This window comes from Triticum aestivum, chromosome 1A (genome assembly GCF_018294505.1).
Source record: "Triticum aestivum cultivar Chinese Spring chromosome 1A, IWGSC CS RefSeq v2.1, whole genome shotgun sequence".
Taxonomy (NCBI): domain Eukaryota; kingdom Viridiplantae; phylum Streptophyta; class Magnoliopsida; order Poales; family Poaceae; genus Triticum; species Triticum aestivum.
Window position 1 is genome coordinate 71,760,657 of NC_057794.1, and position 16,462 is coordinate 71,777,118.

Here is a 16,462-nt window from a genome sequence, read left to right on the forward strand (position 1 = left end):
CCTGGTCGAAGCGTACGTAGTGTTGTCATTCTGGTCACGAACGTGTATGTACATACTGGTCGATGTAGAGGCGCGCATGTCTCGTAGTAGAGGTGTGCACGTACATACAACGGCCAGTGTGCAAGAAAGAAAATACGGCCACGTACGTACATACAGGCAGGGTCTCGAACGCCTACTCGCGCATACGCATGGCCAGGGCTCGTGTACATGGTTGGGTCGGAACGGAAAAACAACGTCATCGTCGTGTTCATGGGGAGCCAACCGGCTAGGTCGGAACGGAATGCGTCGTCATGTTCATCAGGAGGGCTTGGACGGAACAGCTGATGGAAACGAGGCCTGGTGTACCATAGAATGGAGGAAACGGCCTTGTGTTCGACCAGCCACGTTCGAAACGGGATCCTGTTCATCGGGAGGGGTCTGGCGTACCACAAAACGGAGGAAACGGACCTCCTACGGTCGAAATAGGGGTCCTATTGATCGGGAGGGGTGTGGCTTACCGCAAAACGGTGAAAACGGACTTGTGTTGGAGCGCTACAGTCGAAACGGGGGTCCTGTTCATCGGGAGGGGTGTGGCGTACCGCAAAACGGGACTCCACGGGATAATGTTCATCTCCACCGTCGACCCCCTCCAGCCTCCATGGGCTACTGTTCATCCACCGTCGACCTCCTCCAGCATCCACCTGCGACTGTTCATCCACGGGCTCCTGTTCATCCAGCCTCCACCGCGCGCTACTCCACCGGCTACTGTTCAACCAGCCCTCTCCACGGGCTCCTGTTCAACCACCCCTCCACGGGCTACTGTTCATCCAACCCTCCACCATCTACTGTTCATCCTGCCCTCCACGGGGTGGTCCTGTTCATCCTGCCCTCCACGATGTCCTGTTCATCCAGCCCCAACCGGCTCGATCGATCGGGGCCCTGTTCATCCAGAGGAAACACCACGGGGTCCTGTTCATCCACTCCCACCGGGAACTATTCATCCAACCCCCCCCCCCCAACAACGCTCGTTGTTCATCCAAAGGCAGCATCAATCGGCTTCAGTTAGCAGCAGTAGCGAAGGAATCGCTCGATCGGGTTCAGTTAACAGCGATCAATCGATCACTCGAGTTCAGTAACGCGTAGCCTGCAGTGCAATCGCTCGGGTTCAGTTAGAGCCCAACGCCTCACTCGGGTTCAGTTAGAGCCCAATGCCTCACTCAGGTTCAGTTAGAGCCCAACGCCTTGCACACACACACGTACGTACGAGAGAAACGCGCATCGCTCGGCCCCCGACCACCCACCGTAACTGGGGACTCCCTGATATTTTCCGCGCTCTCGTTTCTACCATAGTTTTTTCCATCATGGACGGCCCAAAGAATGTCATGCAGTTGCGTCTCCGGCCCGCCCAGGACGAAAAGCCCATTTTTTGTCATGATTTTTTGTCATAGATGTAGGACCCCACCACATCTATGATGATACCGTGTTTTGTCATAATTATTGTCATAGAAGTGTCATAAGTATGGCAAATTTTTCTTTGTTCGGCCCAAAATGTCATGGATGTGTCTTTTTTTTGTAGCGAAGACTGACCGAGTTAGGTTTGCAGTCACATTCATGGCAAGATTTCTTTCATACAAACTAGACCTACATGGCATTGACTCAAAAAAGTGTTATAATATCATCTCAAATGTGGCAAATCCTAGCGCCAATTTTAATCGCCTATTTGTGACCAAAAATACTTAGTATATGAAGTGAACATGCCCTAAATCCTCACAAAACTATCTGGACACACAAGACCAACGCTTCTCCAAGTCCTCAATTGATCCATGATGTGGTACATGAGGGCCGTGACACAATAGTGCTAGTCATATTTAAGAACACCCTTGTGTTGCATTATTTTCATAGACTCCATGATATGACAATGACCACGTGTAGAAGACCTTTTGATGTGGAGCATCCTACAGACATCACCATGTCAAGAGTCCGTTTGGCAAGTGACACATTCAACATCCACTTCACATACACAAAGGTGAATCATCTCCTCTGCGCGTGTTCACTTGACCCCTTCGAGGATGGTATACTACTTGACACTCCACTCGTGTGCATGCATAGGTATTGTCGGAACGCTACAGACGACAAGGAGGAGTGCGAGCGCAAGCGTACAACTACACCATCCGCGAGGAAAGCGTGGAAACAAAGACGCAAGAAGAAGAGCTGCCGAAGAAGCTCCAGCGAGCGGACGTCCAGACGACACCGGACGACTGGCCCCTCCCAGCGAGTGGACGTCCGGCCCCCACCGGACGATCGGCACCTACACCCGAGCCAAATCAGCGGAAGACCGACGACACCGGACGACCAACGACCGGACGACCGCCAGCTACCGGACGTCCGGTGCCACCTCAACTGAGCCAAAGTGAGCGGAAGCCCACGAGCCACCGGACGACCGGTCCCCGGCGAACGTCCGGTACCTGTCTGCGTATAGAGATCGGGCCCGAGGCCCATGTATCCCTCTCCCACTTACCCCTTCATGGACCTAGACTATATATACTCCTCCACCTCCTCCTAGTTAGGGTCAGCGTTGTGATAGCTCATTTGTGAGATAGAGCCTCGCTCATCCATATGGATCTACTCCACGAGAGAGACCGCGGCCTCTACGGAGAAGATCCACCTTGCATTCAAGACCCCTCACGGGAAGATCCCCTCGTGGATTCAAGACCTCCTCACGGAGAAGAACCGGTTACCTCTTGTATCATCCTTTGTTGACTTTGGATCGTGTATCTCTCTTTGTGTTTCAAGGATCTAGCACATGTGTGATCGTTCTTGTTGGTTTGAGTGTTTCTCTCGTGTTTCCCCTCGTGTTCTTCGTGTTCCTCGTTGGGATCCGCTCCTTTCGTGAAAGATCGGGCATCTAGGGTTCCACCCTACATCATGTTGGTATCATGAGCCACGTTGATCACGATTTCGGAGCCTCCCCTCGTTGTTTTCTAGCCTAATTTTGTTGTATTCTTCCCCAATTTTGAAAATCCCCACCAAAAATAGCCCCAATTTTTTTGTGATTTGTTGGTTTGATGAAATTTTGTTGATTTTGATCCATGGATTTGCTTGGTTTCGAGTGGATCTAGCATATCCCTAATTTCCCCACTTTCCATCCACAGAATCTCATCAATTTTGACCCCAAAATCTCAATTTCCGCCCAAAATTGTGTCTCGAATCTCGGATCTCGAGTTGACCCCGACCCACCGGACGTCCGGAGCCACAGGAACCACCGGACATCCGTCCATTTCCGGACGTCTGCTACGTGTAAAAACTGACTTCGCTGAAATTTGTTTCGGACATAACTAATTCATCCGAATTCCGATTTTGACGTTCTTTAGGTCGTTTTGAAGCTCTTGACATCCCCCTTCCCACAAAAATACCACCAATATCATTTGACTCCATCAAATTTTTGGAACTTTGGCATCTTTGCCTAGGGCCTCCACCACATCATCTGCTACACCACCACCGACTTCCGCAACATAACCAATTTTATTCCTCTTTGCATTTGAGGTTGTTTAAGTTGTGACTTGAGTCTCCTAAGGTGTTTCGGCTACTTAGGGACGGTTGCTTCTTCATAAACCACCACCACTACCGCATAGGCTTACCCACCATACACTTCCGCCCCCAACTTAACCCAATTTTGTTTGAGTTGTGAGTTGTGTCTCCTAAGCTGTTTCGGCTACTTAGGGACGGTGACCTTCAACTCCGACTCACATAACCAAATAACCCTCCACTTCCGCATTGCCTACTCGCATAACCCATCATTGCATTTCCGCAATCCCATTGAGCTTCCGCAACACCACCACCACATCCCACTACCACCATTTGACATTTGACATTTCAGATTTTGAGTTCGTGATTTTTCCGTTTCCTAAGGTGTTTCGTCTACTTAGGGACGAGTCTCCATCATCTTGGTATCTCCATCAAGATCACCGCCACTCATCATCGACACAGACGGTAACCTCCATATCATCTTGGTATCGTGGTATCCCTCCATTGTATATTCCCTTGCCATTGCATTGTTAACCCCTAGCCCATTTTTCGTCACTTGCCTATCGAGACTAGCCATTTGAGTATTGCTGGCAATGTTACTTGTGCACATTAGTGATCATCGAGCTACACATTCCATTGCATACATACCATATCATATTGGTATCATATCATCCCTTGTGCCACAAGTTTGTTCCCGCATATATACAATTGGTATCTTGGTTTGTGCATTGTGCAAAACTGGCCATACAAAAAAAAGAATAAGCTTTTAAGCAAAAGAGAAAGAGCAAAGAAGCTTGTAAGCAATAGTCATAGCATCATACCACATTGCATATAAGATTGTCATATCCGATCATCTTGGATCATACCACCGGAACAGCATACATAACATACTTGGGATAGAAAACTCCTACATTTTGCATCTTATAGGTTGTGCACAAGTATCGTATCCGCCTATAGAGCAATCGTGCTAGTGTCTCTCTTGAGTTGTGCAACACGAGCGTTTTTCGTGGATTCCACATTTTGAGCTCATTCCTTGGTTGCACGACCCTATTTATCTATTCGTGTGTGTGTTTCCGTGTACCACATATTGATATTGGTCTACTTGTTTCACTTGCGAATTTGTGAATCTCTTTCAACTTTATTGACTCTTGCTAACATTTTGCATTAATTTTTTTGTGCCACTATCCTCATCGAGCTCCACCATAAGCCTTATTTGTGTAGGAGTGAGAAATCGACAAGACCGGTACCAATTGTGCTATTTCCTTGTTATACTATTGAGTGATCATTGATCCATCTTCAACATCGGTCAAGGTACATTTGGTATAGTTCTTCTCTTTATCCCACTCATATTTGCTCGAGTCTTGTGATGGATAGGCAAGGCATTTCATCTTCGGTCTACAACAACAACGACAAGTTCGATGCCATGAACAACTCCAACGACGCTAAGATGCAAGCTCAAATGGAGGAGATCAAAGCCCTCATCAAGTCCTACAAGCGGTCTTCCTCATCTTCGAGAAGACGCTCAAGAGCACATGCCTCCAAGCTACCATCTCCGGAAAGATCACATCGGCATCGACACCATCACCAAAAAGAACATGAACGTTAAGAGCTCAACACCAACAACCGCTCAAATACTTCACCATCTCCCTTGGCATCTTCGCCAAGCGACTTCAAGGTATCTTCTCTTTCAGATATACAATATCTTTGCCAACAAGCACCTCAATACTACGCTCAAGAGAAGCTCCCCAAGCTCAAGTCCGCGACTTCCACGAGCTACTTCGACCTCAACATCGACAATGAGATTCCCTTCTATGGCACTCTAGAACCCGAGGAGTATCTCGAGTGGGAACGTTTGATGGACGACTACCTCAAGCTACATCAAGTTCCTCCCGAAGATCAAGTGAAGTGTGCCACAAGGAACTTCCACGACTACGCGTCCACATGGTGGCTTCACGCACCTTCGAAGACCTACGACATGAGTTGGCCCAAGACGAAGTGAGCTATGCAGCGAGAGTTCATGCCTCCAACGTACACGGAATAACTTCTACGCCAATTGGAGAACACCATCCAAGGATCCAAGTCCATCGACGAGTACTTCAAGGAGATGAAGAAAGCCTTGCGACGAGCCAGCGTGGACAAACCCATTCCGATGAAGTTCCACTTCATGATGGGATTGCACAACGACATCTCCAAGACTCTCGTCCTCGAGAACTACAAGTCCCTCGACGACTACTACGTTGGTGCTCTCAAGGCGGGACAAGAATCATGAAGGCCAAGTCTTCTCCACCCCAAGCACACTTCTCGAATACCAAGCTCCAAGAAGGCGAGCATGAGGATAGTACCACCAAGATGTCCAAGCCCAATGAGCTCCAAGACGATGCTCCCAAGTTCGACTTCACCGCCATCCCTCTTTGTGGCATTGATGGTGTCGAGTCTACTTTGATTCTTTTTCAAGATGGCGCGGAGATGACTACGACTATGGAGCCTCTCAAGGAACAAGCTTTGGAGGCAAGCGACATGGTGACGAGCAAGGATGATGCTTCCAGCTTAGGAGGCGAGGGTGATGATGTGCCATCTTCGGCCTTCATCCATGGCGATGACAACGAGATGGTTGAGCATGGGATTTTCCCTTTGACCACGGCGACATATGATGACTTGAGTGACTTTAGCCACCATATTGAGAGTGAGAGTGACTTCACCACTAGCCCCATATATGAAGAGTTGCCCCAATTCCCATGTGACGAGAGCCACAACCCCCACCACTTGAGTGAGATGAGTGACTACACCATACATGAGATTGAGTGCACCTAATTTGAGGGGGTGAGTGAACCACTACATAGAGAGAGTGAGGTAGTTGATAGGGCATGTGAGGCCATTATGATTTCTAACGACTTAACCCCTACGTCTATTGTGTCTTCTCATTTGGTGATAGGTCCCATTTATGATGACGCGCTGATCCTCGACGACTTCGTCCTCCATTTGGACAAGACGATGGCCATGGTGGAATATGATGCACCCCCACATGGTTCCATCAAGATAAAGATGACCGCCATTTGGTTTTTCCCACCTCACCTACACCACTTGAGTGGAATGAACAAGGTAACATAGGTGAAGGTGATGCTCTAGTCCCACTAGTGGACATTCTTGACATTGATTGCTTGCATGATGTTGATCAACCTATTACCATGCTTCATGCTAGTGTGACTTCCCCATGCGATGATTTACCCATTTATGATGAGTTTGATGATTTCCATGTGGAGTCCATTAATTGTGATGCCATGTTACATAGGATTTCTTGTGACAATTCTCTAGGTCACATCATGTTTGACAATCCGCTTGACTTGTCATATGCTATGCATGAGATCAACTATATGTCATATTTGCAATCTCTTCATAGTGACTATGCATATGCCATTAAAATAAACCCAATTTGCACATATGGCATAGATGGCAAGCCCATGGTTATTGGCATTTGTTTTTCTTGTGATGATATTGATATGCTCCCTTTGCATCATTTATCTCATATGCCATGCCATGACCACCTAGCTTTGGATATGCATTGTTTTGGATGTTGTCCATTTTCTCCATATGATGTTTCAAACATTGCTCATGAAGAGACCCCCATAGTTTCCTCATACATTTTAGGAGATTTTGATTCATCCCATTCTTTGCATGATCCCAATACTTGTGTGCACCATATGCTCCCCATGAATAAAAATGCTATTGATGTGCCATATACTTGTATGCTAAGTTTGCATCCCCATCGTGTTATACACAATAACTATTCTTTCATGATGGATGACATGTTCTTATACCATGCATCAAATTTCTTTGAGCGATGCTTATCTTGTACTAATTCTCACGTACCCATACACATCATGATGGATGATGTGTACATTTACCACACACACACTCTCTCTTTCGTTTGTGTCTCTTTTGTGTATGTACCCATGAATTCTTGTCAACCTCGCAATCCCACGAGTTGACAAAATGAGCTCTAGAGAGCAATGATGACTTGGGATCCCATGGATTGTCTTTCCCACCGCTCTCTTTGCGCAAAGACTTCGCGCATTTCTTGTACATGGACCTCACTTGGCTATGGGTTATTGTCCATTATATATCATTTGCCCATCTTGCCATGTTCACTTTGTATGATATACTCATTCATATATCTTTGCCATGCATTTGTGACCCATGCTTTGCATTACACATGATGATTGGTTCTACTACTTGTATGTGTATTTGCAAGCTTGGTGGAGATATTGCTTGCTATTGCCATGTTTGCTTCGTACCGCATGCCTATGATGATACTTTCATCTTGCTTTGTGTTCGTGCTTACGATATGTCATGTGCATTGTCTATGCCTATTATTTGCTCACACGACATGATTGCCATGATTTACTCTAGTGTGTTGCATCTTCGCTCCACTAGTTTGCACGACTTGATTACTATGATTGTTTGCCTTGTTGCATCATTGATGATTCATACTTGGTCATTTCATGCGGTTGATGACAACCATCTACATGCTTTGCACGACATGATTGTTATTGCTTCTTATCATATATCTCCATGTGTTGCCTCTCTCATGTTAGACAATTTGCCATGTATTGAGTGCAATAATGCTTCTAATCTTGCTCATGAGATTGCCCCCATAGCATTCTCGCCTATATTTGGAGATTTTGACATATTTTTTGTGAAGCATGCTTGTCTTCCTTCTTTGCACCATATACCTCGTGCCATGAATATTGTTGCATCATATTGTTCATGCACTTGTGCTTCTAATGGTTATGTGCAAGAGAAGAGAACCATCATGATGGATGATGTGTTTATCTACCATGCGCATACGTTCTTTGTTTTGTTGTGTGCATGTGTAGGATACTTGGACCTTGTGGCAACTTCCACGTCACGTGAGTTGACAATCCGAGCTCTTGAGAGCGAACCACCTTCTACCACGATGATTCTACATCGCACTTGCTTGTACTTCGGCATTATGAAGGACGCACAAGGACATCCTTTCAAGGTGATATCCTTCTCTTTTGAGAACCCCCAAACCATGAGCATGGATATTACAGATCATACTACTTGTGTTTCTTTCCCCATGAGACTTATTATTCATCTTGGACCACTTGATTGCACACTTGTTAGAGATCTTGCTTTGACTTGTCATTTTCACCATTCCATGCATCATGATATATATGCCTTGTGTGTTGCATCCAATTCTTGGATTACTTGCTCCTCCCATATGTTTGGTTGCAACAATGTCATCAATTCACATATGCCATGTCCCATTGATTGCTACATGCTTTCCTTGATTGCCTCACACATGATGAACAATTGCTCTTTCTATTGTGTTGAGTGCCGCACAATATTCACTACACCCAATGCACATTATGCTTGGATTGTCTTGCACTTGACCCATGTGTTTAGACACTTCATTTTATTTGGTGTTGTGAATGATTCCTATGCCTACCATAGACCTTTCATTGAACAATTTGTGAATGCTTGCTATGAACTTGAGGTAGATGCTTCTTCTCTTGTCACACATATTTGCATCACTACCTCACATTCACACGCTTGTCCCCATGATTTCTTTGCTCGTGCTCGATTGATATGCTTACATGCCATGTCACAATCCTTTGTCACACCATATGCTTTGCATGATGACAACACTTGTTTGGTGAATAACCTCTTGAATGCTTGGTTTTGCACTAATGCTAACCACATTTATTTTTCCAAGTGTTTGTTGTCCTTACTCCTTTTGAAGAAATCACAAGACGACACGACATTGGAGAGTGCCCATTTTGAGCTTCAAGATGACAAGAACTTGGTGAACATCCACTTCTACACGGTGAAGCCATCTCTTTCCCATGGTGATTTGGTTTCGATCCGAGGTCGGATCTTTCCCAAGGGAGGGGAGATGATGCGGAGCATCCTACGGACATCACCATGTCAAGAGTTCGTTTGGCAAGTGACACGTTCGACATCCACTTCACATACACAAAGGAGAATCATCTCCTCTACGCATGTTCACTTGACCCCTTCGAGGATGGTATACTACTTGACACTCCACTCGTGTGCATACATAGGTATTGTCGGAACACTACGGACGACAAGGAGGAGTGCGAGTGCAAGCGTACAACTACACCATCTGCGAGGGAAGCGTGGAAATGAAGACACAAGAAGAAGAGCTGCCGAAGAAGCTCCAGCGAGCGGACGTCCGGACGACACCGGACGACCAGCCCCTCCCAGCGAGCGGACGTCCGGCCCCCACCGGACGATCAGCACATCTACACCCGAGCCAAATTAGCGGAAGACCAACGACACCGACGATCGATGACCGGACGACCGCCAGCTACCGGATGTCCAGTGCCACCTCAACCGAGCCAAAGTGAGCGGAAGTCCGGCAACTACCGGACGTCCGGAAGCCCACGAGCCACCGGACGACCGGTCCCCGGCGGATGTCCAGTACCTGTCTGCGTACAGAGATCGGGCCCGAGGCCCATGTGCCCCTCTCCCACTTACCCCTTCGTGGACCTAGACTATATATACTTCTCCACCTCCTCCTAGTTAGGGTCAGCGTTGTGATAGCTCATTTGTGAGACAGAGCCTCGCTCATCCATACGGATCTGCTCCACGAGAGAGACCGCGGCCTCTACGGAGAAGATCCACCTTGGATTCAAGACCCCTCATGGGAAGATCCCCTCGTGGATTCAAGACCTCCTCACGAAGAAGAACCAATTACCTCTTGTATCGTCCTTTGTTGACTTTGGATCGTGTATCTCTCTTTGTGTTTCGGGGATCTAGCACATGTGTGATCGTTCTTGTTGGTTTGAGTGTTTCTCTCGTGTTTTCCCTCGTGTTCTTCGTGTTCCTCGTTGGGATCTTGTAACACCCATGATGCGGCTATATCTCCCACGTGTCGGGGCACGACTTAGAGGCATAGCCGCATGGTAGGTTTGTCGCAAGAGGGGTAATCTTCACACAATCCCATGTACTGAATAAGAAAAGGGATAAAGAGTTGGCTTACAATCGCCACTTCACACAAATACAAGTTAAACATACATCATCCAGAATACAATCAAGGTCCGACTACGGTACCAAAAATAAAGGAAGAAAACCCAAAATGCTAGATCCCCGATCGTCCCAACTTATAAACTCCCTAAACTTTCTGGTTATGCAATCAGGTGTTGGGGATACAGGGGAACCATAATATCTCACCCAAACTAACAAAATAACATGCTAAAATGATTTAATTCATAACTAATTAACCGTAGCTCGGATTTAAATAATCTTTATATGTAAACGGGGTAGAAAATTGCCTAGTTTAACATGGTGTACTTGCTTTGCATGTTTAACAACTCTAAAATTGTGTTTAGGGCAGAACAGTACCAAATCTAATATATTCTCATGAGGACTTTCCAGACTTGTTGCTTGTTGTTCCGGCCTCATTTCAACTTGCCTAGATAGGTAGTTTTACTATGCTCCACCTCTTGCCATGTTTAACAACATTTAATATTGTTGGGTACATAAACGAGATCGAACTAAATAACTTGAATGTGGTGGTCCATCAATATGCAACGAGTTGCATATTGAGCTCCACTTAATTTGTAGTGTTGTTTGTTGCACTTTGTCATGCCATGCTTCATTAAACCGGACATGCATCATACTTGGTTGTGCATCATGCAATGTTTATGTGATGGTTGTTTACTATGTTGTTTGCTTCTTTCCGGTGTTGCTTCTTCGGGTTAGTTCCAATAACGTCGCGTTTGTGAGGATTCGTTCGACTACGTCCGTTTGTCTTCTTCATGGACTCGTTCTTCTTCCTTGCGGGATCTCAGGCAAGATGACCATACCCTCGAAATCACTTCTATCTTTGCTTGCTAGATTTTCGCTCTGTCGCTATGCCGCGATACCTACCACTTGCTATATCATGCCTCCCATATTGCCATGTCAAGCCTCTAACCCCACCTTCCTAGCAAACCGTTGATTGGCTATGTTACCGCTTTGCTCAGCCCCTCTTATAGCGTTGCTAGTTGCAGGTGAAGATGAAGTTTGTTCCATGTTGGAACATGGATTTTGTTGGGATATCATTATTATATCTTATTTACTTTAATGCATCTATATACTTGGTAAAGGGTGGAAGGCTCGGCCTTATGCCTGGTGTTTTGTTCTACTCTTGCCGCCCTAGTTTCCGTCATACCGGTGTTATGTTCCTTGATTTTGCGTTCCTTACACGGTTGGGTGTTATGGAAACCCCTTGACAGTTTGCTTTGAATAAAACTCCTCCAGCAAGGCCCAACCTTGGTTTTACCATTTGCCTCACCACCACCTACTTTTCCCTTGGGAGTCGCGCTCCCAAGGGTCATCTTTATTTTACCCCCCCCCCCTCGGGCCAGTGCTTGTCTAAGTGTTGGTCTGAACCGGGCAGCCTACGGGGCCACCTCGGGGCAACTCGAGGGCTGGTTTTACTTGTAGCTTGACCTATCCGGTGTTGCCCTGAGAACGAGATATGTGCAGCTCATATCGGGATTGTCGGCACATCGGGAGGCTTTGCTGGTCTTGTTTTACCATTGTCGAAATGTCTTGTAACCGGGATTCCGAGACTGATCGGGTCTTCTCGGGAGAAGGAATATCCTTCGTTGACCATGAGAGCTTGTGATGGGCTAAGTTGGGACACCCCTGCAGGGTTTGAACTTTTGAAAGCCGTGCCCGCGGTTATGTGGCAGATGGGATTTGTTAATGTCCGATTGTAGAGAACTTGACACTTAAATTAATTAAATTGAATCAACCGCGTGTGTAGCCGTGATGGTCTCTTTCCGGCGGAGTCCGGGAAGTGAACACGGTTCTTGGGTTATGTTTGAACGTAAGTAGTTTCAGGATCACTTCTTGATCACTTCTAGTTCATGACTGTTGCATTGCTTCTCTTCTCGCTCTTATTTGCGTATGTTAGCCACCATATATGCTTAGTGCTTGCTGCAGCTCCACCTCACTACCCCTTTCCTACCCATAAGCTTAAATAGTCTTGATCTCGTGGGTGTGAGATTGCCGAGTCCTCGTGGCTCACAGATACTTCCAAATAGTTGCAGGTGCTGATGATACCAGTGCAGGTGACGTAACCCAACTCAAGTGGGAGCTCGATGAAGATCTTGATCGTTGTTTTGTTTCGTTTCTGGTTGATCAGTAGTGGAGCCCAGTTGGGACGATCGGGGATCTAGCATTTGGGGTTTTCTTCTTTTATTTTTGGTACCGTAGTCGGACCTTGATTGTATTCTGGATGTTGTATGTTTAACTTGTATTTGTGCGAAGTGGCGATTGTAAGCCAACTCTTTATCCCTTTTCTTATTCAGTACTCCCTCCGTTCGGAATTACTTGTCTCAAAAATGGATGTATCTAGAACTAAAATACGTCTAGATACATCCATTTCTGCGACAAGTAATTCCAAACGGAGGGAGTACATGGAATTGTGTGAAGATTACCCCTCTTGCAACAAACCTACAATACGGCTATGCCTCTAAGTCGTGTCCCGACACGTGGGAGATATAGCCGCATCGTGGGTGTTACAGATCTGCTCCTTTCGTGAAAGATTGGCCATCTAGGGTTCCACCCTACATCATCTTTTTAACCCGCTTTGGAAAAAGAATCCTTGAGCCGAATCACCAGTTCTCAAGACTGTCACTAGTTGAAGCCTTCACATGAGAACAAGTCAAAGTGCTTTTGCAAGTTTCTCTAGCCGCGACACACTGCTTGAGTATGCAGCTGACGAAGCATGGTGGCGTAGGCCGTGATTAAACTCGTGGCGTACCCTCCCGGTTTTACCACCTAGAAAATACATCTCAGTAACCAAGTCTTTCACTACGAGCTATCGTCGAATGTGTCTACCGCCACCAACTCCACCGAAACATCATCATCGATGCCGCTCAAACACGCCGCCGCCACGATATGGGCGAGGAGGGTAGGAACTCATTTTCTCTCCCCAAATCAAACACGTCGCTGAGGGAAAACTGTGTTGATGATACCAATTGTCATGCCCTTTGTTGGATTCGAGATCAATTTGGTAGCTGGGATTCTAGCAAATCTCAGAAAAAGGTGAAATATGCACGCGAAAATAGAGGGGTTAGAAAGTTTTACATATTAAGCATATCTATTACGACGGAGGGGTTGGCTTATATAGTATAGCTGACAATGATAGAAATGAATAAACTGGCAAGTGAAAAGATACAGTACCGTAAATAATAACCCAGGTAGAAGGCGAGCCGTTCAATCTTGTTGTAATATTCGATCTTGACCGTCTGTTAACTGAAGTATTATGACACCCATAACTAGAGACGACGTGGCCTGACACAAGCACCACAACTTGTTTCCTTACCTCACGGGTCTGTAAGTCAAAGATCCAAAACCGTGCACTGTTTAGTGGGCCCGTGCTCATAGTTTTCTTAATATTGCACTCCGTTCCCACTGTTAGGGGTGGGCATTTAAACCGAAAACGGAAGAACCAAACCGAAAGAACCGGGACCGGAGCCGAATAGACCTGAACCGAAAAAACCGATGCTAAATTCGGTCAGTAGTTGTAGAAAACCGAAATTGATTCGGCTAGTTCGGTTGTAACCAACGCATACCCGAAAGTACCGAGCAACCGAGAAAAATCAGGAAGAGGCAATCTCCACGTATCAGGCCCACAGCCCAGTAGTCCATTTACCATGCACACGTGTCCATCAAGGGCCTTCACGTTTTCTCTAGAAAAATGTAGACCTTCAAGTGGCTAGCCCTTGAGCCTTGAGTCCTAGGCTCCTAGCCGCCAGCCGCCAGCCAGACGACGAGGTCGAGGTGATGCTCGTCGCCACCACCGCTCCTGCTTGATCCCGACGACTAGCGCCGTGCATCTTCGCCCTCTTCCTCCCTCCACCTCAAATCTCCACCGGCTCTCTATCCCGGCCGGCCAACATCATGCCTGACGACCTGCATCTACAGACCGCGCGATCTCATCTTTGCGAGCGAGTGGCCGGCTAACCTGTCTCCAGAGATGTTACTGCAATTGCATCTCTCCCATCCCTTCTATCAGATGTGTATTTCTGATTTTTTTTGTTGATAGGTTTTTGTTTCCATCAACGCTGGTGCATGTCTTCCTCTCATGCGTGTTTGCTTACTTTGTGATCGCTGTATTCGGTCAGTAACCGAGTACCGAACCGAAACATCGGTGCACCGAATCATCGGTTAGCAGCAATTTAGAAGACCGATCGGTCACCATTTTGTGAGAACCGATATTAGTAGTAAACCGAGAAACCGAACCGAACGGTTCGATCTAACCGAATGCCCAGCCCTACCCACTGTTCTTTCTTTTTAGAGTACTCCAATAGCTTTCTTTATTTTATTAGAAGACACTAAAGGGCATGTTTGACGTCACTCTGCTGCACGGCTCCACCGAGAGTGGACTAGGGCTGGGCATTCGGTTAGATCGAACCGTTCGGTTCGGTTTCTCGGTTTACTACTAATATCGGTTCTCACAAAATGGTGACCGATCGGTCTTCTAAATTGCTGCTAACCGATGATTCGGTGCACCGATGTTTCGGTTCGGTACTCGGTTACTGACCGAATACACCGATCACAAAGTAAGCAAACACGCATGGGAGGAAGACATGCACCAGCGTTGATGGAAACAAAAACCTATCAACTAAAAAAAATCAGAAATACACATCTGATAGAAGGGATGGGAGAGATGCAATTGCAGTAACATCTCTGGAGACAGGTTAGCCGGCCACTCGCTCGCAAAGATGAGATCGCGCGGTCTGTAGATGCAGGTCGTCAGGCGTGATGTTGGCTGGCCGGGATAGAGAGCCGGTGGAGATTTGAGGTGGAGGGAGGAAGAGGGCGAAGATGCACGGCGCTAGTCGTCGGGATCAAGCAGGAGCGGTGGTGGCGACGAGCATCACCTCGACCTCGTCGTCTGGCTGGCGGCTGGCGGCTAGGAGCCTAGGACTCAAGGCTCAAGGGCTAGCCACGTGAAGGTCTACATTTTTCTAGAGAAAACGTGAAGGCCCTTGATGGACACGTGTGCATGGTAAATGGACTACTGGGTTGTGGGCCTGATACGTGGAGATTGCCTCTTCCTGATTTTTCTCGGTTGCTCGGTACTTTCGGGTATGCGTTGGTTACAACCGAACTAGCCGAATCAATTTCGGTTTTCTACAACTGCTGACCGAATTTAGCATCGGTTTTTTCGGTTCAGGTCTATTCGGCTCCGGTCCCGGTTCTTTTGGTTTGGTTCTTCGGTTTTCGGTTTAAATGCCCACCCCTAGAGTGGACGGAGTTGTAGTTCAAAGTTTTGGAGCAGGCCGCTCCGCAGATTCTAGGAGCCGGTGGATTACCAAACGGAGCCTAAGATCAATTTGCAAGAAAAGATGTGGACACTACAAACCGAGTTAGCCCCATGTTTGGTTTGGCATAATGAGCTTGCCGCATTTTGCCACGCCACAAGTGAGGCAAATCTGATCGAGTTAGGCCCCTTGGTTCCCGATGATGACCATCTGCAGGTGAAGGCATACGGTGTAGAGCCGAGTGCACCGAGCTAATCCTTGGGGCGACAGTCCCGCTCCAGCGCCAGAGATCCATCGGAGGAGTCGGGGCTTTCGTGCGTTCCGCGCTTGCTAAAAAAACACCAGGCAAGCACCGCAAAAAAGGAAACAACTCCAGCCAAGAATACCCATGGATGCCAGTATTCCGGCAAGCTCACGATCCATGTCCAGATCCAGCACTGGTTGTCGGACAGCTGACAGGGGCCACATCCGTGGCTCCCATTCCCTTATCACCAACCGCTGCCAACTTCACCCAGGAACCAGAAATGAACATGCTAACAATGGACCATCCAGTCCGGTCCAAAACTACCAGACATTGCCTGCATCAAAAGAGAGGGTTAGCAACACACAATCCACAGGGAGGGGTACATGTCCATATAAACCAACCA